Source organism: Malaclemys terrapin, chromosome 4, assembly GCF_027887155.1.
Source record: "Malaclemys terrapin pileata isolate rMalTer1 chromosome 4, rMalTer1.hap1, whole genome shotgun sequence".
In the NCBI taxonomy this organism is placed as follows: domain Eukaryota; kingdom Metazoa; phylum Chordata; order Testudines; family Emydidae; genus Malaclemys; species Malaclemys terrapin.
In genome coordinates, this window is record NC_071508.1 from 100,443,830 (window position 1) to 100,467,712 (window position 23,883).

The window sequence follows — 23,883 nt, forward strand, 5'->3', positions numbered from 1 at the left end:
TAGGAATAGCACGATAGAGACAGGGGTTGGGAGCTGACCCCAGGTTCTCTCTTCTATAACTGGCCGAAAATGCTAGTCAGTTAAGCTCAGGATTTAATCTGATTTATGGAATGAGCCTGCATAGCAAGAAATATTTAGGCTCTAACATGATTGTATTAGGTGTGCATACTTATTTAAAACCTTAGAATGTAACAGGCAATCTTGAATCCTAATCATGTTCCCATTGGAGCTGGATTGACTTTTCCTGATTTACAGGATCAAACAATCAAAAAAATTGCTTGCATTAAGGCTCAAGAGATTTTGATGTCATCCCTCAACCTCTTCATAAAAACAGAAAATTCATACCCAGACAGGTTAACAGATTGCTTTAATAGAGGACATTTATAGACTAATATTTGTTTTTTAATTCATAAATAGTCAAAAGATCACAAAAAAATCCTCCTTTGTTAAAAAAATCACTACAATATTGCTCTTCAATGGCACTGCAGGCTTTGCCACCATCAGCTGGCCTACTGATTTAGTATCTTAGAAGGGATAATAAAAAAAATACTGAAATTAATTGTAGTTAAGGAGTGGAAAAAATATTAGTCTTCTTGTTGAGAAGGTAATAAATACCATCACCCATATCTATCTGTGCAGATTTCCAATCACTGCAGTATCAAAACATCACACAAATAAAATTATCAAATTCTGTTCATTAAAACACCTCAACTCTCCACCTCTACATCCCTCTAGTTAGAATTACTGTCCCCACCAATACCACTTAGATGTCTGTCTTCCAAGAGAACATCACAAGGAAAGCCTGAGCAAAGAAATGGCCTTGCAACATGACCTCCAAGTATCAAGACTAGGCCTCATGCTGATTAGCTGAAAGAGAATTTCTCAGCAGAAGGCCTTCCTTGAAGAATGACCTGCACACCATGCTCCACCCACTTGTCACCAAAGGTTTCATGCTATGATCTACCTACTTAAGAAACTGCCTCTCAGAGGGGACTCAGTTCATGCCAACTTTCAACTTCCCAAGTGAATTATTTTTTTAAATGCTAAAAGCAACAAAATTACTAGAATTTTTAAAGTGAAAAAAATGCTCAATACCCCTCAGGTCAAGTAACAGCTGAAGGGCTTCTGCTCAAATAAAACAAAACCCCTCTCTTCTCAAAGTCTGAAGTTATCCAGGATGGGAAAACCATCAGGTTCAAAGCTGAAAATTCTGCAAAGTTAACAACACATGAAAACAGGACAGTGGTTATAAGAGAAAATGTTATACAACCATAACCGTGGCAATTGTTAGCAACTGATGCCCCAATGCTTATATGCACTTTTTTACAAAAAAAAATTGTACTTCCAGTATCAAAGTGAAATGCGAGACAGAGTTCCTGGCTTCATCCAAGTCCTAATAACTATATCATATAGGGTAGGTTTACATTAGATTTTTGTACCTCAAGTTTATTGATGACCAGTTAATGAGAGGTAGTTAATACATTTGTAGAGACAAGCATGGACATTCCCAGCATGTTTGTTCTAAGCTACAAATGTTTGTTCTTTATCCTAGGCCTAGTCTACACACAGTTTGTGAACAGATAGGTCTCTTTCAAGTGTGTGTGTGGGGGGGGGGGGGGGGGCAGGGTTTAAATATTGAAAGGAGTTATACTGGTAGAACTCCTAGTGCAAACACAATTATACCAGTACAGTACCGTGAACCCCAGAAGCTCAAAAATCACTAGTTTATTTAAAAAAAAAAAAAAAAAAAAGGAGAAAGATTTTGTGCTTTTTGGTCCCTCGTGATTTTTGACCCTCCCCCCAAGAAGAGTGAGACTGCAAGTATGTGACAATTAGTTTTGTCAATTCCCCCAAATCCCCTGAGAAAGATGATTCTGGCCCCTGCTGCTGGAGCTCTCCCTGGCTGTCTGATAGCAGGAAGCTTCCGGGCCTCTCCCCCGGACCCTAACAATCTAATTAACTGTGTCCCACAGATCTGCCCATACCCCCACCCAGCAATTACATATGCATGCCCCACCCCCACACTAGTTGTGTCCTTGACAGTTTTTCCCCTCATCTGCCACCTATCATCCCCCACACCCCCAATCTGGTCCTGCAGCTCCAAAGGTTCCTCCCATCCCAAGGTACAGAGAATGCAGTTGCAGCAGAGTCTTCATCTCCCCCTTGCCAGGTCTGGATTTGCAGGGATGGAGAAGGGAGTGGAAGAAGCAGAAAGCAGACTGACCCATTCTTCACGAGGCAGGGTAGAGGATGGAGCAGAGCCATTGTGACCTGCTCAGCTCTTTCTGCTCCCTCTCGGGTGAGAATGGCGACAGCTGCTCCCTCTCACAGCTCCCCAGCCCAAATACTCCTCTCTAGAGCTAGGGAAGTGAGGAAGGCACCCAATTGGTGGGTGTGTGTGTATGAGGGGGAAGGGGGTCAGAGAGAGGCTCTCCCAGCAAGGGTGAAATTCACGAGAGCTGGAGCCTCTCATGTCATTTAGAAATTGGTTCCAGGCCCAGCCAAAACTGTGTTACTCCTGAGGAAATCATGAGAGTTGGCAACACGGGGGTGTAAGGGACCTGTATACAGATAAATGTGTCCACCCTATGTGGATTTTAACACCTTTACTACACCAGTATAACGAAAACAGTACAACTTTTGTATTTAGACAAGTCCCTAGGAATCATCCTAGGTTTAAGGACAAACATTTGTAGCCTTGTTCAAATGTGTGCAGAGGGCCCATACGAGCCTTTACAAACATTTTAACTATCTAGTCATTTGGCAAATAACTCAACATACGGAAATCTAGTGAAGACAAGGAAGCCCTTAGAAATTGGAACTGCCATTCCATATCTCCCTGTCTGAAAGAGCAAGGCAAGAACTTCCTTCTGATTATCATGTGGCTCCTGATCTACCAGGCTGCCAACACATTACAGTGTGGTTGGTTAAAAATAAACTATATAAATTAAAACAAACATCCAAGCCCATAATATTTATTGTTCTTTGCTACTACACAAAAGAAAGCTAAAGACATTGCTTTCTACCCTACAACCTTCCCTCAACCATAATAATAAGAACAATGCAGATTAAGTATAACCTGGATTCAATTCTACAGCTGAAGTGGATTAATTCCAAATCCCCTCCCACCCTTCACCCTACCCCCCCCCCCCAAATGCTGTTTTTTTAATTCAACATTTTTGAACCTATTCCAGTATAGTGGGAAGTGCGAATACCACTTAGCATGTGTGGGAAGAATGTAAATTGTGATCAAAAGGAGAGTAATTTAAAAGAAAATCACTTTTCATTAATGAAATCTTGTTCTACTATTGTTAAAACATACTGCATTTATTTTATCACCCTCATTCTTCTATTTAATTCAGATCATGTCCTATACTGAGTTTAAAATCCAGCTTTAGTGCATTGTACTGGGTTGCTAAGCAGTCTAATATTAGTTTCACCCCTCCAAGTCTTCACTATTCCTTTCATGTAACTTAATGAAGTTTCTGTGTATATATGTATATCGACATACACACAAAACTAAGAGCAATTTCTCCTGCAACTTTATACCAATAGGAGCAAAGGTGCAACTCCTACCCATTTTTCACTCCCATTCACCTCTGACAGAGCCTAATCTATTACATAAGTGTTCTTTAACAGACTAAATGCTCTTTACAGTGGGTGGAAATGACCCCCTGAGATTGCCCCCTGTCCCCTGGCAGAGAGCATCCCTAGCTGGTGTAGAACCGATGTAAGAGCTCTACACGAGCCTTGTACTCATGCCTGAGCATAGGGTTGGGGGGCTGGGGTCAGAGTGCACTATGGCTATTCTCTGCTTGTTAGGGCCCAGGAGAAGAAGGGAGTATGTCAGAGCAGCCCTTTGGCAGGTATGAGACTCCACATAATATTACATACGCTAACTACAACTAGACTAACATTTTGGCAGTATTTTTAATGATTGCCAGTATAAATTACAAGCTCTCAGGGCTTAAAATTCCAGTTTGTGAGATTCCTCAGGACACGTTTCAAAAACTTTCCCAATGATGCATCTACTGTGTGGTGGGGAGGCACGGAGGGGAGACGGAGACTCCAAACGATCTGCTCGCATTGCCACTTCAGTCCTGTTTTTTAAAAAGGGATGTTTCACCCTTTATAAAAGCATTCATAGCCATTTAAGGGATAGTGGTACTATGGTATTTTAGGCCTGTTGCTCTCACCAACCCTGGTTCCCCTGTAGCTAACTAAAATTTTGACCCATTGGCTCCCTTTCTGGAAGGGAATGGATGAGGTAGAAAGCAGAGCAGATGCCATGATCTGCTTCTGAGGATGGGGGCGGGGGGAGTTAGGGAGCAGAGCATCTGGAGCCACTACATTTTTCATAGGAAAAGATGGAGCTAGAGAGAACAGCAGCCTCTGAGCAGCTGCTTCTTTTACAGTGGAAACGTGGGAGTGAGGACTGAAGGCCAAAGTGGAAGAGGAGGACAACGATCTGAGCCTTCCATGTATCCTGGGCTGGGCAGCAGGAGGAGTGTCATCTATAGATCGCTAGTGCTCAACAATGCTATATGTCCGCTACCATCAAGAATTGGAGAAATTCCAGTGGGAGATCTTCAAAGTTTCAATATGTACTTGGAAACCTTGTAGAAAAAAAAAATCAAACTGAGAACAGTACAATTAACAGGTTCAGCCTATTAGAGATCTCATTATGTAAGGAGGCCTTCATCCATAGGGATAAGATATATTTACACTCTTGCCATTATTTTTCACCCCTACAATAGTGGAGAAACCAATTCTGTCAGTGTTGGTGTCTTGATATTCCACAAATGTAAAGAGTCAATAAGCATGAGAAAAGATTGACTCCTCAAGTTAAGTACTTTGAACGTTTTGCATGTGCATGTGTTTTTGCTGATATCACCAACTCCCTAACAAAGTGGAAGCTGCATTCCTTATAGTGCTTTAGTTGTTACCTATTTCACCAACTGTAGCAAGAGAAAATAGAAACCTGAAAGTCTGATCTTACATCTTGGCAGGCAGGTGAAGGTGGGAATGGATTTTAAATGAGAATGTATTTGTAATTTAAGTATACAACTGTATGCAGTTAGTGATATGGAAGCCTAAAACAAATTAATATTTTTGATAGGCTGCATCCAATATTGCAGCAAACCTGTGGCCAAAATAGTGGCATCACAATGCCTATTGATGTGTAGCAGTCTCAACTGGGATAATGCTGAACAGAACTATTACAGGAGCGTGAGGGCATGTCTGGCATATGGAAATACCTGCTTTAATCTTTCTTTTTGTCCTTCATTCGCGCCGCTGCAAAGGCAAGGGTCAGATACTGGAAAGGATTCTCCCAGCACTATACGTTTTAGAGAGGCAGGGCACTACTTCGGTAAGTTTTCTTCTTAAAATCTTTTTTACTTTCATGTTTATATTTTATGTTTTATTTAAAAAAAAAAAAAAAAAAAAAAAAAAACAGACTGACCACTGAACCTACTTACTGTTTTTTAAAAAGAAAACCTAGTTTGGCCCACTTAGAAACTGAGCTCCTCTTCTTTCTCAATGCAGTAGATACTCCTTGGGACCAGAGTAGCATTTAGAAATCCTCCATCACCACGGGATTTCATATGGAATAGCAGGAAGTGACTAAAGAGATCATCAGAGCAGACACATGGGTGCAGCTGCAGAGAGGGGCAGTGCTGTACCAATGATCTCACAAGCAAGACTCGTGCTCACAGGCAGACAATAAGGGCAGGTCTACACTACCAGTAAAGTCAAAGTAACTTATACTGCTCCTCCTCCCCAAGCGATGCAAGTTTTGGACTGTCCACACCGGCGCTATGTCAGCAGGATATGCTCTCCCATCAGCATAGGGCGTCTTCACCAGACGCAGTACAGTGGTGCCAATGTAGTGCTGTAGTGTAGACTTGCCCTAAAATACTAGTGGTACTCTCATAGTGTTTACTGTGATTTCTTTTTTTAAAGAGACTTTCCTTTCAGCTTTCGAGGAGCTTTAGTCAACTTTTCAAACAATTTTTTTCTTCAACTTTTTACCCACTATAATCACAAACACCACCTAAAATTAGGTGTTTTCAAGTTTACTCCATGCATTTGACAGCAATGTGTACAGAAGTCTCACTGTCTCTGAAAACAGGAGTCAGTTCCCCCTTTAAGAGAGTCATTCAGATAGTAACAGACAAGAAAAAACATTAAAAAAAAAAAAAAAAAAAAACACAGGATTGCAAAAACCACACCTCATAGGGAGGTGTAGTACCTGAAACTACTTTCAACTCGTTTTTTAAATTGACTTGATTACATGTTGACAACACCACTTTAGCAACAGGGTTATTCAGCCACCAGCAGTGCAAAATATGGCAGCAACATGTGCTTTCTAAGAGTAATTTCAATGAAAACTCCAAGGGGAGCTTCAGTTATGCAGAAAGCAATTACATAGTTGGAAATAGGCCAGGAGACAGGGGTTAATAAACCTACTCTTCCAAAAAGTACCTTAGTTTTATGTTGTTTAATTGGGGGGGTGAGAGTGGGGGAGGAATTGTATCACCACAGTAACCCAATCAATAAGTCATTTACTAGGATTTACATTATTAACCCAAACACACTATCACTCAAGCCACTAACCCTCACCTGTGAGGTCTCATGCAGTGGAAAGACATAATTTAAAAAATTCCAGAAAGATTAGTTTGGTTTATTCAGCTCTCCAATCTTTATACAAACACACGAGATCTTTGCAAATACTTTAGTTAGGGAAATTTTTATTTATTTTGAAAAGCAGAACTTAAATCAAAGACATCCTGAATCAAAGGAAATTAATCAGTTCAATTATTCTGTACGTCAAGAACAGAGGGCATCTGTAAAATGGAAAAGAAACAGAATTAATTAAATTAGGGATAGCATATAGGAAATTAGTTAAGGAGAGGACAGAGACATTTTTAAGGAAGTTTGTCAATATTCCACTTCTGAGTTTTCTACTATAGAGGTTATTATTTAGCTGTATATTCAAGTGAGCAGTTCAAGCACTTTGGGACTAGACTGCAGTTTACCTGAACAACAGGGACACCATGCAAGAGAAGAGAGCTGTGCCTTTAGGATAATAAAAGACCTGTGCTGAACACGAGATGGTGACCATCACCACAGCCTCACCAGATAAGAAGTTCAATTCTTGGCTGCAGTATGCAGCAATGTTCATAGAGTTTAAGGCCAAAAGGGGCAGGCCACTACATTTCACGAAGTTACCCCCATAGTGACCTCAGTATCATGTATCTGAGTAAAGCATAACTAGTTGTCTGAATTAAGATCTCAGGTGACGGAAAATCCATCCCTTTCCTTGCTAGTTTGTTCCACTGGTTAATTACTCTCACTGTGAAAAATTTGTACCTGATTCTTAATTTCAATTTGTCTGGCATCAACTTCCAGCCATTGGTTCTTTTTATGACTAGATTAAAAAGCTCTTTAGTACCCAATATTTTCTTCTTGTGAAGATATTTACATATTCATAAATTCACCTCTAAATCTTTTTGATAAGCTAAACACACAGAGATATATAGGGTATGTCTACACTATGAGAGTAGTTCGATTGTACTTAAATCGAATCTGTGGAATCGATATTACAAAATTGAACGTGTGTATCCACATTAAGGACAGTAATTCGACTTTGTGAGTCCACACTAACGGGGCAAGCGTTGACACTGGAAGCGGTGCACTGTGGGCAGCTATCCCACAGTTCCCGCAGTCCCCGCTGCCCATTGGAATTCTGGGTCGAGCCCCCAATGCCTGCTGGAGAAAAAAATGTGTCGAGGATGGTTTTTGGTACCTGTCGTCATCCAACCGTCACTCCCGCCCTCCCTCCCTGAAAGCGCCAGCGGGCAATCAGTTTGCGCACTTTTCTGGTGAGTGACAGTGCGGATGCCATAGCACTGCGAGCATGGAGCCCGCTGTGACCATCGCTGCAGTTATGGCCGTTGTCAACACCTCGCACCTTATCATCCATATTTTCCAGAGGCAGATGCTGAGAAATCGGGCGAGGAGGCTACGGCAGCGCGGTGAGGACATGAAGTCTGAGAGTGGCACAGACCTCTCACAAAGCACGGGACCCCGCGCCGTGAACATCATGGTAGCAATGGGTCATGTTGATGTTGTGGAATGGCGATTCTGGGCCCGGGAAACAAGCACGGACTGGTGGGACCGCATAGTGCTGCAGGTCTGCGATGAATCACAGTGGCTGCGAAACTTTCGTATGCAGAAGGGAACTTTCCTGGATCTTTGTGAGTTGCTGTCCCCTGCCCTGAAGCACAAGGACACCCGGATGCGAGCAGCCCTGACTGTCCAGAAACGAGTGGCCACAGCCCTCTGGAAGCTTGCAACGCCAGACGGCTACTGGTCAGTAACGAATCACTTTGGCGTCGACATATCTACCGTGGGGGTTGCTGTGAGCTACTGCTATCATCGTTGAGCTACTGCTGTCAAAGGTAGTGACCCGTGGAAACGTCCAGGTCATCATAGATGGCTTCGCCGCGATGGGATTCCCAAACTATAGATGGAACTCACATTCCTATCCTGAGACCGGACCACCAAGCCAGCCAGTACATTAACTGAAAGGGCCACTTTTCAATGGTGCTGCAAGCACTGGTGGACCATAGGGGACATTTTACAAACATCAACGTAAGATGGCCAGGCAAGGTTCATGACGCTCGTGTTTTCAGGAACTCTGGTCTGTTTAGACAGCTGCAGGAAGGTATTTACTTCCCGGACCAGAAAATAACTCTTGGGGATGTGGAGATGCCTATAGTGATCCTCGGGGACCCAGCCTACCCGCTAATGCCCGGGCTCATGAAGCCCTATACAGGCGCCCTGGACACTGAAAAAGAACTCTTCAACTACCGTCTGAGCAAGTGCAGAATGGTGGTGGAGTGTGCTTTTGGACATCTCAAGGGGAGATGGAGAAGCTTACTGACTCACTCTGATCTCAGCTAAACCAATATCCCCATTGTTATTGCAGCTTGCTGTGTGCTCCACAATCTCTGTGAGAGCAAGGGGGAGACATTTATGGCGGGGTGGGAGGTTGAGGCATATAGCCTGGCTGCTGATTATGCCCAGCCAGACAGCCAGGCGATTAGAAGAGCCCAGCGGGACGCGCTGTGCATCTGGGAGGCTTTGAAAGCTAAGTTCCTCAGTGAGCAGGGTAACCTGAGACTATTAGGTTTGTTTAAAGAGAAGCAGAACCTGCCCCCGTTTCTTTACCCACTTACTGTTGATTATCCTCTCCAGCTACATACCCCGTTCACCCCGTCCCCCCCCTTCCAACACACGTTTAAAAATAAAATAAATGGAACTTTGTTAATGAACACTGTTTTCTTTATTACGGATTTCACAGTAAAGTGTTGAAACTGGGACGCAGACTGTGGGGAGCGGGCGTAGTGATGGAAAGAACGCTTCTAAACTCGAGGAATGACAGGCTCCTGCTCCTAGAGAGATCCGCAGTGGTGGACTGGTTGTTTCAACGGAGCCTGCCACCCCTCCTGTTCGGGACTCTGTGTGTGGGGGCTATGTGACTTTGTGGCGGGGGAGGACGGTTACAGATCACCTGCTGCGTGGCTCTGTGATCCAGTATAAGGACCGCAGCATAAGATCTCTATCCGCCCCGCCCCCCCCCCCCCCCCCCCCCCCCCAGAACATGAAAACCACCTCCCAGACTGACCAGGGTGCCTAGTGACTGCAATGTGTGTGTGACCTTCTGCTGAATCTGCCCCCGTGTCTGTATCCTGGTAAAGGTGACTGTCCTCTCCAATTACCAACCCCCTTTCCCCCCTTCAAACACACTCTCCCCTAAAAGAACATGATGGAAACAGTAATTAACAGAAACATATCTTTTATTAGCAACTACACAGTTAGGGGATGAAACTGGGACGGGGGCTTGGCTGAGGCGGGAAGGAAAGGACTTATCAAATTTTGGGGAATGAGAGCCTTCTGGTACTTGAGCAGTCTGCAGAGGTGGAGTGACAGTTTTTCACCGCCCCTTCCGCCCCTCCTTCTTGGGACTTTGGGTGAGGGGGTATGGGAGTTTGTGGCGGGGGAGGGCGGTTAGAGATAGACTGCAGCGGGGCTCTGTCCTCGTGCCTCCGGTCCTGCAGAACATCCACAAGGCGCCGGAGCGTGTCCGTTTGCTCCCTCATTAGTCCAAGCAGCATTTTAGTCACCTGCTGGTCTTCCTGCCACCACCTCTTCTCCCGTTCGCTGTGTCCTCGCTGGTATTGAGACATGTTCTCCCTCCACTGGGTCTGCTGGGCCGCATCGGCTCGGGAACAGCCCATAAGTTCTGAGAACATGTCGTCCCGTGTCCTTTTCTTTCTCCGCCTAATCTGCGCCAGCCTCTGCGAGGGGGATGCCAGGGTAGGTCGGGAGACAGTCGCAGCTGTGGGATGGGTAAAAGGGAGTGAATTCCTCACAAAGATAAATGAACATATTCTTTTCTCTGTGAACAAGACCATGCACAGCACCTATCACATGTGCACTCAGGACAAGGTCGAATTTTCGGCCTTCGCATTCAGTGCCTGGGGTCTTGCAGTGGAGATCAGACAAGCGGAGCAGGACAGCGGAATTCGGGTAGCAGGCTGACATGGTAAGCCGTAGACTTTTGGCTGCTTAAAACTTAAATTAGAGCAGTGCCCTCCTTTCACGTTCAAAGCCATGCTCCTATCGTTGGGCAGTTCCTGCTGCCGGCAATCCGGCAAGCATGAACTCTGCCCCTGTCCCACCCCCTCGCGGCTGTCCCCGGGAAAGATCCCTGTATGCTGCCCCTCTCCCGCCTCCACCGCATGGCGGTAAACTGCGGTGGCAGTTCTCTAAAGAAACAGGCAAGCAGTCCCAATAGTAACATTTCCCTAATTCTAAGCAGGTCACCATGAGCAACATCACTCTGCTGAGAATTTCTGAGACCGAGAAAGAACACATGCTGCGTGAAAGCCAGCAAAAACCAGGGCCGTATGCCGCCATGCTCTGCAAGGCAATGATCCCAGAGTACTTGATGATTTCCTCGCCAGGCTAAGTTTCCTACCACGGAGAACACAATAAGACCGCTCTCCCCAGGAACCTCATGCAAAGCCTTCCCAATTACCTCCAGGAAAGCTTCGTGGAGATGTCCCATGAGGATTTCAGCTCTATCCCCAGACATATAGACCTTCTTTTCCAGTAGTTGCACTGCCAAGGACTAAAACGTTAAGCGCCTAGGGCAAACTAATCATGATAAACCCATTCTTAATATTCCTGTTCTATTCAAAATAAATGTTTACATGTTTAAAACACTTACCGACTGATCCTTCCCTTGATTCAGGGTCTGGGTTAATGCCTGGGGATGGTTGGTAGGGGATCTCTGTGAGGGTGATGAAGAGATCCTGGCTGTCTGGGAAATCAGCGTTGTAAGCGCGGTTGACTGCCTCGTCCTCCTCCTCACCTTCCTCATCTTCCCCGTCCGCTAACATCTCCGAGGAAGCGGACGTCGACAATATCCCATCCTCAGAGTCCACGGTCAGCGGTGGGGTAGTGGTGGCGGCCGCACCTAGAATGGAATGCAGTGCCTCGTAGAAACGGCATGTCTGGGGCTGGGATCTGGAGCGTCCGTTTGACTCTTTGGTCTTCTGGTACGCTTGTCTCAGCTCCTTGATTTTCACACAGCACTGTGTTGCATCCCGGCTGTATCCTCTCTCTGTCATGGCTTTTGAGATCTTCTCATAGATCTTTGCATTCCGTCTTTTCGATCACGGACTCATCGCCCCACGATCAGATCCAAGACTTCCCGATCAGTCCATGCTGGGGCCCTCCTTCTATTCTGAGATTGCATGATCACCTCTGCTGGAGAGCTCTGCATCATTGCCAGTGCTGCTGAGCTCGCCACGATGTCCAAACAGGAAATGGGATTCAAACTGCCCAGACAGGAAAAGGAATTCAAATTTTCCCGGGGCTTTTCCTGTGTCGCTGGTCAGAGCATCTGAGCTTGGACTACTGTCCAGAGCGTCAACAGAGTGGTGCACTGTGGGATAGCTCCCAGAGCTATTAGCGTCGATTTCCATCCACACCTACCCTAATTCGACATGGCTATGTCGAATTTAGCACTACTCCCCTCGTTGGGGAGGAGTACAGAAATCGAATTTAAGAGACCCCTATGTCTAACTAAATAGCTTCGTTGTGTGGACGGGTGCAGGGTTAATTCGATTTAACGCTGCTAAATTTGACATAACCTCCTAGTGTAGACCAGGCCTAAGGCTATGTCTACAGTACACCCTATGTCAGCATAATTTATGTCACTCGGGGGAGGGGTGAATAAACCACCCCCCTGAGCAACATAAGTTGCACTGAGAAACGCTTATGTGCACAGTGCTATGTCGGTGGGTGAGCTTCTCCCGCCTACATAGCTTCTGCTGCTCGTGGAGATGGTTGTTTTATGTCAGTGGGAGAGCGCTCTCCCATCGGCATAGAGTGTGCTCACCAGACATGCTGCAGCGGCACAAGTGCATCGGTACAGCTGCGCTGCTGCAGCACTGTACGTGTAGACATGTCCTAAGTTTCTCACTGTGAGGCATTTTCTCCAGCCCTCGAATAATTTCTGTGGCTCTTCATTACACACACTCCCTTTTTAAACAGATTTTTTAAAATGTGGGCACCAGAACTGCACACACTATTCTAGTATCAGCCTTGCAAATGCCACAAAGAGATGAAAAAAAAATCACCTCCCTACTCACACCCACTTCTCCTCTTTATACATCCAAGGATCACATGGGCTCTTTTTGCCACAGAATCACACTGAGAGCTCATATTCAGTTGTTTGTCCACTATAACCCATAAATCCTTTTCAGGGTCACTGCTTTCCAAGATACAGTCCCCCATTCTGTAGATATGGCCTGCATTGCTTGTTCACATTTGGCTGTACTAAAATGCCTTTTATCTGAATGGGCCCAGGTTACCAAGCAATCCAAATCCCCAGACCACTCTGCATGACCACCCGGTCCTCATCATTATTTACCACTTTGCCAATCTTTCTGTCATCAGCAATTTAAAAAAAAAAAAAATCAGTGGCAATGTTATATTTACTTTCAGGCTGTGGATGAAAATTCAGGCCTAATATCAATTCCTGCAAAACTCCAATAGAAATACTCCCAATCAAATGATAATTTGCCACAGAAGACTACCTTTTGAGATCTGTTAGTCAGTTCTTAATCTACTTTTTGTGTGCTTTATTGATACAACGTAGTGCTAATTTTTTAAATCAGAATGTTGTGCAATTATAAGTCATACATCTTTTAAAAAGTACATCTACACGGAGACCTGAAGAGCTCTTTGTAAGCTGAAACGCTTGTCTCTCTCACCAACAAAAGTTGGTCTAATGAAAGATATTACCTCATCTTCCTCGTGTCTCCATATTACATCTCTGCAGTTATCTTTAACAAAACACAAACTTGTAATTTCACCAAGGAATTAAATCAGGTTTGTTTGACAGGACCTATTTTCTATGTTGACAGGTATTAATTATATTCCTGTCTTTTAATTGTTTATTAATTGCATCTCATTTCCATTATTTAGCCTGGAATTGATGTCAGGCTAACCAACCTATAGTTACCTGGGTCATTCCACTTGCACTCAGAATACTGGCACAACATTAGGATTCTTCCAGTCTTCTGGAAGGATGGTAAAATAGCTAGGGCACTAGCCTAAGACTTGGGAGATCTAGTTTCAAGTCCCTGCTTCTCCAGAGACTTTCTGTGTGATGGTGGGAAAGTAACTTAGCCTCGCTGTGCCTCAGTCCCTCATCTAGGGCTTGGCTACAGTTGCAGATGTCGAGCACCCACGGGAAAGAGGGGAAGTCGGTGCCTATGATCATGGGGCATCCTGGGTCCCTGAACAGCCTCCTCTCCCCAAACATTGATCAGCTCCAGTAGCTCAGCATTGCTCCAAGCAGGGGATCCGGGCATTGTCGCCTGGCCAGATGATAAGTGAGCACTTGCCAAGAAAACAGGAAGGGGAGTTTCAAAGTTCCCGGAGCTTTACAGGGGGAGGGGTAGATGTATGTTTACCAGGCATCAGAGCTGCTGGCCAGAGTGGTCACCTAGGCACTGTGGGATATCCTCAGGAGGCTAAAAGCTCTGTAAACAGGAAGAACGTGTCTTCACTTGCACATCACTGCAAAAGCATCACTGGTAAGAGCTGTATGCCTCTTGTGGAGGTGGTTTTCTTTTTGCAGTGAAACTTTTGAGTTTCACCGCAAAAAGTCATTGGCAAGTGTAGGTGCTCCCATGGTTTTTGCGCAAAAAAGGGACTTTTTACGCTTTAAATGGCAAGTGTAGACATGCCCTTAGACATAGGTGCAGCAGGAGACCAGGAGCAGAGGCAGCAGATGTTGGGGATTAGCCAAGACTGGGGGTTGGTAGGGCAGATCTTGCAATGGGAGAGAGGGGCAAGAGAGTCAAGGGTGGAGGAGAGTGAAGCATGGAGAGAATCCACAACCATATCAGTGGAAGAGAAGAAAGGACAAGAGGTCCAACATAAAGTTACAGTTTTTCTTAATGCAAAGCACATAGGGTCGGGGAGAAAAGGGATTCAAGAGAACATGTTTTTGCTGACTCAGGCAGAAGTTCTCTTGAATCCCTCTTCTCCCCGACCCTATGTGCTTTGCATTAAGAAAAACTGTAACTTTATGTTGGACCTCTTGTGATGGTAAGAAGAGAGGTGCTGATGGAAGTGTTCCGCAATCCCACCACCAACATACATAAGAATGAGATTTGGACCATTTTCTCTGAAATGCAAAAAAAGGGCAGTGTATGAATAATATAGGTCATTTGATACATTGACAGGGGGAACAGCTTAGAGATCAGCCCATGACACTGGGAGTAGAGTTCTGGGTTCTAGTCCACTCACCACCACTGATTTATTGTGTCACCTTATGCAACTTACTTAATTTCTCAGTTTCCTCATTGGCAATACCCACCTAAGTCTTAGGATGTTGAGAGGCTGAATTAATATTTATAAAGTGCGCTGACAGCCTCAGATGAAAAGCACTGCGTAATAGTCTGGTAATGTTACAGGTGTAGCACAGTTACATTCCCCAGCCCCACCACTTCTCCAGAAGACTCCTGAAGAACAATTCTCCATACACATACTAAGCATGTTACATGGAATGCTGTCAGAGAACACTGGCAATTCCCTCCCCCACTACACATATTTGCTCTCGTTAACTGAAGTTAGACTACTGTAGTTGAATAACTTTGGAATGAAAAATTAGACAGGATATGTGAACAAAGCAAAGTCACTAAATCGTATTTACAATCTTCAAACATTTCAGATGAACAATTTTCAGTTTATGGGTTGTTCACTCCAGCTACTGCTATCTGTGGTGAGCAACCAGTCACATGGGATTCCTACTCACTTACCAGATAACAAACAGCAGACAAGTAGGATGACCAGATAGCAACTGTGAAAAAGCAGGACACTTTTTTTTCCAGGGGGCTGGGGAAGATAGAGTACAATTGTGTATATAAAACAACCCCCCCTAATATCAGGGCATCTGGTCACCCTACAGATAAATGATCAAATAATAAACTTCTGGCAAAGGTTCCTGAGACTCTGAAAAAAGAACAGGAGTACTTGTGGCACCTTAGAGACTAACAAATTTATTAGAGCATAAGCTTTCGTGGACTACAGCCCACTTCTTCGGATGCATACCGACTCTGAAGGGATTCATGAACAATTTTATAAATATACAAAAATCATCCAGGGATCTACAGAGTGTGACTCCCCACATACACACTAACAATTCTAACCCAAAGCATTTGTTCAAAAATACATTCACAGATCTGTTTTCCCTCCCATTATGGTTTCTGTCCCTCACTCATTAAAGTTACTGAGAGTTTTGCTCTTAACTACAGTGAAAGCAGGCTCAAGCCCTATTTGACCAGCTGTATCATATGTTTAATGAGAGCCAGATCCTGCATACATATAGATGTGTAACTTACACATGAGGAGTTTCATTTAAGTCAACAGAGTATTCACAAGTAAAGTTATATAAGTAAGTGTAAGCAGGATCGGGTCCCAAGACATTGTCCATAGCTCTGACAAAGGAGCTACAAGAATAATGATGAGCACTTCATTTTCTCCCACCCCTGAAATATTTAATTTCTCTTCTACAACCAAGGAATAACAAAAGAGCCTTTCTTTTATTTGACACAGCTGTTAAGCCAAGCTTCTTATTTTTGTATAGAAAACAATGGGAACATTTTGGGAATGTTTCCTGAAAGTATTCTCAACTTTCACCTTTCAACTGGGCTTTTTTTTTTTTTAAATAAAAGAAAGCCAAAAGTATAGTTTTTGGTTTTTAATAAAACCACTTCAGTTAAATATTTTAATAATTTATTTCTCAGTAAAACCACCCCTATTTTTTAAATAGCATGTTTGTTTTGTTGTTAAAGGACCCAGTAGCTTCAGCAACAGATGCATGCATATAAACAAATGTATATAACCATTATAAAAAAAAAATCCTTTACAACACAGTTAAGACATTCCATTACCAAGTGTCAGAAAATTCAATGTAAAGTTGACACCCATGTCAGTGTGAGTTTAAGGGGTATTAACATCCACGCTTTAACACAGAAGTGTTTACATTATTTTTAAAAATATATATATAAAAAAAGTTTTGTAATCTAAACATTATCCTCTAGGGCAGGGGTCGGCAACGTTCGGCATGCGGCTCGCCAGGGTAAGCACCCTGGCGGGCCGGGCCAGTTTATTTACCTGCTGACGCGGCAGGTTCGGCCGATCGTGGCCCCCACTGGCCGCGGTTCGCCGTCCCGGGCCAATGGGGGCGGTGGGAAGACGCAGCCAGCTCATCCCTCGCCCGCGCCGCTTCTCGCCACCCCCATTGGCCCGGGATGGCAAACTGAGGCCAGTGGGGGCCGCGATCAGCCGAACCTGCCATGTCAGCAGGTAAATAAACTGGCCCGGCCCACTAGGGTGCTTACCCTGGCGAGCCGCGTGCCGAATGTTGCCGACCCCGGCTCTAGGGCCTAGCAAGTGCAAACACATATTCATAACCTACACCAAGGGTAGTCAATAGGCAGACTGCAGACCAAATCCAGAGTGCCAGACACTTTTGAATGGACCCTGACATCTTTTTATTTGCTTATTATCATTATTGGGGGACTGTTATTTTCTCTGAAGTCTGGACCTTGACTATACCTTGACCAAGAAACTGGAACTTTGACAAAAAATAACTGACTACCCTGACAAACAGCATTACAAAGCCAAACAGACCAGCACTGTGCTAATGAATAAAAGCCAGACAACAAGACCAATCTAGTTTCATCATGTAAACTGAAGACTAAACACTGAAAAGCAAGAAGAGTAAAAAATAATATCCAAAAAAATCTAATTTGCTCCCTTTATTACTAATTTTTAAAACTCACTGCAATTGTCACCAAAGGATGTGAAATCTCATGCAACATGCCAGACCTGTTGCATAAATATTACATCATGGAATTTGTGAAATTCCTTCCTGACCCTTCTTGTTTATAACCCAAAACATGGAAATAATAGCCCTCATTTTTTTGTCCTAGCTAATGTAATGCAGATATTCTTGTTTAAGTATAAAGTATCAAATCCCTTTTTGAATCAGGCTTCCTCTGAGGTTGAGGATGGAGAGGTCACATATGGAGCAACTGTTTGTGAAAAGTGTTTGCCCATGTAGGGCTTGTCAACACTACAAATTAAGTGAACTTAAGATAAGTCCACTACAATCTCTTGCTCCTTCTGTTAGTGGTGCACCTCCTCACCCGGAGTGCTTCTACCAACTGAAGCGGGGCATTGTGGGACACTAACAGCTGGAGCCTGTCAGCCCTGCGTGGAGCTCACAGCTGGCCCCCACCACAGCTTGGGCTGTCAGCACCGAGGCAAGGGGGAGAGGCTCCATCTGTCAGCCCCGCTCAGGACTGACAGGCAACAGGTGATGTAAGTAACAGTGTCCACATGGACACTGCACCCACCTAAGTACATCGATATAAGCGCTATACCTATTGTGTAGGTGCAGTTATGTCAGTGGAGCGGGGAATTACTTCAGTGAACGCAGCATTCTAGTATAGACACTGACATAATTAGGTTGATGTAAGCTGCCTTGGGTCGACCTTTAGATAACATAGGGTATTTTGTCTTATTTTTCTGGTGAGTTCATTCAAGACCACCGTGATTGTCTAGTTTCACCCACATGGTTGTGTTGGGGCATAAAATATTGGTTTAGTTGTTTTCTATTAAACAGGTGCCTAAAAGAGGTTTTAAAAACAAAAAAACAAAGATTTATTGTTAGCGGTAAGATGTTGCATTGTCCCCAGGTTGTAGATCTCAGTTACTTGCCTATTCACAAAAAGTTAAAGTGGAAGTTAAGCTGCCTTATTTACATTCACCAGTATAGATAGGAGCAGTGTGGTTGTACATACAATAACTCCTCACTTAACATTGTAGTTATGTTCCTGAAAAATGGAAGTTTAAGTGAAACCATGTTAAACGTATCCAATTTTCCCATAAGATTTAATGTAAATGTGGGGGGTTAGGTTCCAAGGAAATTTGTTTTGGGCAGACAAAAGGCATTACATACTGTACTGTGGTTGGGAAGTGCCCCTGGCTTACACAAGCCCAGCCCGCTGCAGGCAAGGACACTAGGAATCACCTTCGCAGCAGCAACGGCAGCTTCCCCAGAGAAGAACAGGCGCAGACTTTGCTGGGGGATGCTCTAGGTGCCTCTTCCTGTCCCTGCTCCACTTTAGGCCCACCTCTTCCCACCCCCACTCCACCTCCTCTCCGGAGCAGCCACATCCCTGCTCCTTCCCCATAAAAGTCCTAAACAGCTGTTTGGTGGCACTTAGGACTTTCTGGGAAGGAGGGGGAGGAGTGGAGATGCGGCACTTCCCCGCTCCTCCCCCTCCCTCCCAGAAAGTCTTAAGTGCCTCCAAACAGCTGTTTAGCAGCGCTTAGGACTTTCTAGGAGGGAGGGAGAGAGGGAGGGGAGCGGAGACGCAGCACTTCCCCACTCCTCTCCCTCCCTCCCAGAAAGTCCTAAGCGCTGCCAAACAGCTGTTTGACAGTGAGGAAAGCGCTGGGAGGGAGGGAGAGGAGGCAGAGAAGAGGAACTTGTGCGATGCAATGTAAAGTTGCTGCTCTTCCACAGAATCTGACAAGCACTGGACAGAGCAGGCAGCCAAAAGACGTTATAAGGGAGCATTGCACAACTTTAAATGAGCATGCTCCCTAATGGAGCAGCAATGTAACTTTGAAACATTAAGCGGGAGGATGTTAAGTGAGGAGTTACTGTACAGAAATCCACCATGTAGGTAATAAATAATAATAATATATGGAGATATACCTATCTCATAGAACTGGAAGGGACCCTGAAAGGTCATTGAGTCCAGCCCCCTGCATTCATTAGCAGGGCCAAGTACTTATTTTGCCCCAGATCCCTAAGTGGCCCCCTCAAGGATTGAACCTGGGTTTAGCAGGCCAATGCTCAAACCACTGAGCTATCCCTCCCCCCCAAGATGGATTTGTAAACTGTCCAGAGTGTATAGCTTCAAGACACAAATTAATTGGAAGATCTACGAGTGCTTCAACTCACACACCTCTTGAGCTCCACAATGTTCCTAAGCTTCACAGTCTAGGAAAAGTGGGTCCAGGAAACACTTGGCTGTCTTTGCCATATACACTACAGAATTGTACAGCTAATGTGATATCAAGACTATGGCAGCCTTCTGCCTCCTGTTCTACATCAAATCCGGGGGTGGGGGTGGGAGGGGAGAACATATACCAAAGCTGGGATGCAAACATTTTTGTCCAACACTGCTGAGAACAACCTTAAACAGACCACTCTCTGATGTGCAAATGCCAAAGTTGGGAGGGAGGGAGAGAGGGGAGAGAGAAAGAAATCCACCACTACTTTAGATAGCTCCAGAATACACCCCCCCCCCAAAAAAAAAAAAATCAGAGCGACAATAGTAATTACAGTTATTCTATCTAGATTCATCAGTGAACAGGCTTTTATTTATTTCACTCTAGAGAACATGTACATAGCATGTAGAAAATGGACCTGGCATGTTTGTTTGTTTGGGTTTTTTTATGGGGGCGGGGGGAAGGGGTTGACAGACAGGGACAAAGTACATTTCTCTCCTCTTATTTGTTTCTGAATGCTATAGTGTAACCTATTAAACACAACAAAGACAATGCAGAATTCATGCACTTCTCAGGGAACATTTCTCTTTTAAAAGTTCAACTGGCCAAAATATATAAAGCTTGAAGTATCATGGGAGATTACAAAGACCACCAAAAAAACCCAATCATCACACAAGAACTCCCTAAACAGCTAATTATTTTCAACCCATCGGCCGTTTTCAACATATATTGCTGAAAAATCATGAACCTCCTCACTGGAAAATAAGTTGAACTGAGTCTGAGCTACAAGAAAAATCTACTTATCTTAGGGCCTTTTCCAGAACACATCATTATGTTATCTCTGAATGCAAACACTGTAACTTTCATTTTACTGATCAGGATCTTTGCCCCGGAAGGCAAACAGACATACCAACAACTCCAGGAAGTTTGTTTGTAGGACTAATTCTTAGAGATAATGGCTTCCACATTCCCCCATCACACTCCTCCCTTGGCTGAAGGAGCTGTTAAATTATCCAGTCTTGGCAAAAAGTGAGGAAAAGAGCTTCCTATTTGAACATCTATATGGTTAAACCATCACTGGGGTTTCTTTTCTGTTTTCTCCTTCATGGGGAATTTATTTTCTTTTGAGGATGGTGGTTAAATGACATTAGGATAGCTATCTACACCTACAAAGAACACTGCCATTAAGAGGACACAGAAAAATTACAGATATGGAAGGTGAGGGAAATAGTCGCTTGCTAAATGTCCAGTGCTGTTTAGTCATCCAATTTAACCAATGCTATGCCTGTTCCTTTCCTGTCACCGAAAGGAGAAAAGAAGAGAGACAGTAGGTTTGAATGACCTCCTCCATAGAAGTGTGCTGCAGCCTTGATTAGATATACCTAGCAGAGGAGACTCAAGGTAATGCACTGCCCATCCTCCAATTTCAGTAAGGGGAGATGGAAGAGTCTATTTTTCCTTGTGAATAGGAACAGCAGAATACCTGAGGAGGTGCCAGCACTCTTGTCAGATGACCTGGGATGAGAGTGTCTTAAGAATTTCTCTGTTAAACTGCAGACTATTGAATTTGTTAATTTCTTTGTTAAGTTGCAGAGTGTTAATAACATCACCTTTGCCTCACAATAAAGTTAGACAAAGGATAAAATGAAGGCATTCCTGAGAGATAATTCACATTAGCAGAGATGAAGGTTAAAAGGGGACATTCAGGTGACTAACTTAAGCCATAAAATGTAGACAGGGAAGGAACAGAATGACAGAAGTGAGCTCAATTTTTTGTTTTAAATGCAAAGATTCCATTGCAGTGTTTTGGATCTTAACAGCACCAATGAATGAGGCTTACCAAGCTAGTGGCACTGTCTACACTAGATGAAATGGAAAACAGTGAACAAGCAACATAATAGTGAACAAAAGTAACCTTGACAATCAAGTGTATTGTTTTAACATGTTTTATAAGTAACACACAAATCAGTTTAAAGCATTACATACTTATTTTTATCCTTATCCCTTTAAGAATCTCACCAGTAGGAGATGAGGGAAAATGACCATTTCTAGACTGCATAATCATATCTGGAACAGTTCCCTACTAGCAGTCTCTACGTTTAACAGCCCTTCTCTGCTATAGGAGAAGCATAGTTACTGAGCAGAAAGATCCCAAGGAAGTGGGAAGGTGAAGACCACAGGAGCCTTCTCTCCCGCTCTTCTTCTTGGTCCCTCCACTTTCAAAGCCTTAGAGTGTAGAGGCCAAGGGTAGACAAACTGGGTTACACTCTGATCTTGTAAAAAGCAACAGAGGGTCCTGTGGCACCTTTGAGACTAACAGAAGTATTGGGAGCATAAGCTTTCGTGGGTAAGAACCTCACTTCTTCAGATGCAAAGCTTATGCTCCCAGTACTTCTGTTAGTCTCAAAGGTGCCACAGGACCCTCTGTTGCTTTTTACAGATTCAGACTAACACGGCTACCCCTCTGATACTCTGATCTTGGTTACGCCAATAGCTCCAGGGACGCTGTCCTGATTTCTATGGGAAGTACAGCCAATTCCAAACACTGAACTGGGGTGTCCGCCTTCCCAGCTCCCCACCCCCACGCAAAAATCTCACCCCATCCCGTGTAACTAGCAAACAAACACGTTGCAAGAAAAACAAAAGCCAGTCAGCCACTAGAAACCTAAACTATCCGCCTGTAAATATTTAACTTTTGCTGCAGTAAATACCAACACAGAAATGCTGTCAGGCTATTTGGCTCCGACCCCACTGACTGCAATGGGAACTGTAACACTGACCTCAATGGGACAGGATCTGGCCCTTAAAAACGCACCATCCCAGGCTGATCTCTCCGCGCCAGAGACTGATCGCAACACGTAACAATGTGTTTTTCCTAGAAGGAAAGCCGGGCTGCGTTTACACTGGGATAACGAACCCTAGCGCGGGCCACAAAACCTCCCCAGCCCTTCCACGACTAGCACATGTGGGCTTCCAGAGGCAGCTTAAGCTTTCACTCTAGGGGCTGCTACTTCTTCATACTTCGCGGGAGAACATCGCCCGGCAGCGTCCAAACCCAGCACACACGGAAAGAAGCGAACCCAGCGGGGCAACCACTCACCGGAGCCTCTGCACCACAAGAACTTCAGGGCAGCTCAACTGCCTGACACAGGCTGCTGCTGCTGCTGCCAGCAAGTTACACTGGAAATAGCAACGCCTCCCCCGCCCTCCAGTAACTACTGCAGCAGCAGCCCTGCCACGCCGCCCTGCCCGTGTGTAACTCCCAGCTGCAGCGGGGCAAAGCAGCAGTGGCCGCGGGCAGACCTACCCTTGTGCCCGGATCCTGCTGCTGCTCTCCGGGCTGCGCGCGCTCTGCTGGCGCTCCGGCTGCCAGCCAAGGGTTCTAGCTCACCGCTCCCGTACTCGCCGGCTCCAGCCCCGCCAGCCTCCCTCACTCACTCACTCACACTGAACCTCAGCGGCCGGGCAGCCACCCAGCTGTCAGCCCAGAGGCGCGAGTGCAGCCTCACGTGCGGATGCTGAGCCAATCCAGAGCGCGAGACTGCCCCCCTTCCCAGCCCATGTGAATTGTGATCGCTCCATGAGCTCACTTCGGCTTTGGGACTCTTCAGGGGAGAGAGAAGGCGCAGGATCCCAAGTAAGAGTAATTGCCCTAAAAGGGGTTTATTTCTCAGTCACCCCTTGAAATCAACAAAGAGAAATCAATGAGAGTTAGCTGCCTAAATACCTTTCAGGATCTGGGCCTTAGACTCAGTAACGCTGTGGTTAAAAACTGGAGCTGGCCAAAAAAATCTACCCAAACTTTTTTTCCCCCAACAAAATGGCTATTTTGACAAAACAGAAATTTTCACACAAAAAAAAAATCATTCTTTTAAAAAAAGGCACAGGTTTTTAGTAAAAAAAAATACAATATTTTGGTTTTTCAACGAAACCCATTTTAAACAAAAACATTTTTGCTTTAAACAAAATTTTGCGATCTGCACTATAGTAATTGCAGGATGTGGCCTTTGTTGACTTCCCAGAAAAGGAGATTTATTGGTACAGGAGCAGCTTAGAGGAATAGAGTCTTAAGCAAACACCTATGAACGTGAGTGGCTTCACAAATGAGTTGCATTCAGGGAGACAACTGGCATGTTTGTAGGGCTGGGTCTTAAGTGTGGAATTAAAAGAATTTTGAAGAGGTCGGAAATCCAAACA

General features: G+C 44.6%; 1 protein-coding gene across 3 annotated transcripts in view; it reads right to left on the reverse strand.

Moving 5' to 3' along the window:
* Positions 1–23,137, reverse strand: part of STXBP6 (syntaxin binding protein 6) — a 241,819-nt gene extending 218,682 nt beyond the window's left edge. For 2 of the 3 annotated variants that reach the window (XM_054027910.1, XM_054027908.1), the window contains exon 1: positions 22,994–23,137. The gene's annotated coding sequence lies outside the window, so the exon portion shown is untranslated. Of the gene's footprint in view, positions 1–22,786; positions 22,957–22,993 lie in introns of those variants that run through there. The other variant, XM_054027909.1, reaches the window with a different exon arrangement.
* Positions 23,138–23,883: the final 746 nt, after the last annotated feature.